At 46.1% G+C, this 2,554-nt stretch overlaps 1 protein-coding gene across 2 annotated transcripts in view; it reads right to left on the reverse strand.

The window, feature by feature from the left end:
* Positions 1–2,554, reverse strand: part of VPS13B (vacuolar protein sorting 13 homolog B) — an 883,035-nt gene that overhangs the window by 204,766 nt on the left and 675,715 nt on the right. The window lies entirely within an intron of this gene.

Here is a 2,554-nt window from a genome sequence, read left to right on the forward strand (position 1 = left end):
ACCCAGGAACAAAAGGTGATAACCTTACTATCTCTATATAATCTAAATGAGCCTAGGAATGTAAGAAGCTGCCTTATACTGACAGCACAGACTGTTATTGGTCCTTGCACCTCATTACTAGTTTCTCAGAAGTCAAGGCTGACCCAAGACATTTTACTGCCCAAGGGAAACTTTGCTGTGGGACTCCAACTCTCATCAAGTCTGCCTGGTCAGGGATGATGAAACTTATATTCTAAAATATCTGGAGGGTCACAGGTTCCATTCCCAAGGCTGGAATGTTAGATGAGAGAGAAGAGCAATTCTCAGCATAAAATCCCCACTCAGCCATGAAGCTCTCTAGGTGTCCTTTGAAAAAGAAAATTCCCCCAGGACTTTATTATGAAGTTAAAATAACAGTTCAGTAAGAAAATGAAATGGTAATTCCCCCCTTTATTTTATCTCATATTTTTCTCTACTTGTCCTTGTGCCAGTCACTGAGTGCTTTCAGACAAGTTGCTTACTGCGCATTCATCCTTGTGTGCAGATCAGATGATGTTGGCTGTTTAATGACCATTCATGCTGATTTGGTTGCGGGGTCAACAGATGATGTTGCATCAAAACAAGCGCTAATCCACATTTCCCAGTGCAATTTCCCATTGCTTTCATTGCAAAAAAAAGTCCAATTTTGGTGGTGCAGGTTTGTTGTGCAAGACCTCCTCCCAACCCAATTTGTGTGTCCTGAATTTGCTGGTATCTGATTGAATTCCACCCAGAAATAGGGACAGTCTTGAAGCACCCACTGTTTCTCAACTGGACCTGCCGCAGACACAAGGCTGCTGGTGTGAGTATAAAATGGAGGGGGCAGAACCACAGCGCCATGCCTTGAGCAGGTTCTGTCCCCGCATGGGACTCCTGCATTGAACTAGATGATAGTGTCCCTTCCAATTCTATGATTCTATGAGCAACTTACAGGGCTGGATTAAGACCTTTAGAGGCCCATAGCACTTAAAAGATTTTGGTGCCCCCATGTAGATCTAAATTCAAATATAACCAATAATAAACTGTAAAATATTGTTTTCTGCAATTACTTTATAAAGTTCAGCACGACTGAATCTTGTTTTTGCTGCACTGAACCTATGACGAGCCTTTTTCTGTGGAACCTGTTCAGCTGTACCACATGGTCTGTGGAAATTTTCCAGCATAAATTTTCCCCTTCCCTTGATGCTCTAAGCACGTGCTTCATTATTTTGCTTAATGCTGTGGTTCCCAACGTGGGGCACACACACCACAGGGGAGCAATTTGATTTTTAAGGGGGGCAATTCAAGAATTGAGTTATTAACCGTTAATGGCCTTTTAGGCTTCCTCCACGTGAATAATTCACTTTTTAAATAATAAAAATTACAGTTTATGTCACCGGGGGGGGGGGGTCAGGATTTTAGAGATGCTTAGGTGGGGCATGGCCACAAAAAGGTTTGGAACCACTGGCTTAATGGCTAACGCAGCCCTGGCACCTTGGAGGAAAGGCAGGATATAAATGTACTAAATGGGTAAAAAGGATACCGGTAGATTAGCAAATTCTTTTGTGGGAGGCTTCATACAATGAGGCAGTGCTGAATTTATGTGTAAGCTAAACAAGCTACAGCTTAAGGCCCCACTCTCTTGGGGGCCCCAAAAAAATTTAAAGGAAAAAAATGGATGTACATTTCCAAAATATAAGATAGAAAAACAAATAAAATAAAACCTACATACAGCAACAGTGTTTTGTGTTGTGTAGGCTCCTATGATGTAATGGTCCCCGCCTGCTAGCCTGCTCCCTAAAATATTCAACACAAAAAACAGTGACAATTTGTTGTTGACAAAGGACAGCTGGGCATAGAAAGGGTCCGTTACCTTCAGTAGCTTAAGGTAAAGGTAAAGGGACCCCTGACTGCTAGGTCCAGTCGCGGATGACTCTGGGGTTGCGGCGCTCATCTTGCTTTACTGGCCGAGGGAGCCGCCGTACAGCTTCTGGGTCATGTGGCCAGCATGACTAAGCCGCTTCTGGCGAACCAGAGCAGCGCACGGAAACGCCGTTTACCTTCCCGCTGTAGCGGTACCTATTTATCTACTTGCACTTTGACATGCTTTCAAATTGCTAGGTTGGCAGGAGCTGGGATCAAGCAACGGGAGCTCATCCCTTCGTGGGAATTTGAACCACCGACCTTCTGATAAGCAAGTAGTTTAGGGCTACTGACCTTCTGATCAGTAGCTTAGGGCCTCATCAAACCTAAATCCGGCCCTGCAACGAGGGGGGCATCGCTTGCTCAGGCTATTCCCCCCCCCCAAATTCAATATACACCGTGTACTGTAGTACCTTATCTGCCACATGGTGGGAAATACACCTTATGGGTAGTGGTGAGGGCTCCCTACCGGGTTTGTCTTTCTCAAGGAGCGAAGCCAAGCCAGCCAAGAGATTTCCCTGGCGCGCCCGCCCCACGACCTCCACCTGCTGCTGCTGCTGCTGTTGCTACGCCTCGCCTGGCCTGCTGCTGCTCCCCGCCCTCCGGAGGGAGGAGACAGCCGCGTCCCGGCCCC

Source organism: Podarcis liolepis (assembly GCF_965112155.1).
Source record: "Podarcis liolepis genome assembly, chromosome: 8".
Lineage (NCBI taxonomy): Eukaryota > Metazoa > Chordata > Lepidosauria > Squamata > Lacertidae > Podarcis > Podarcis liolepis.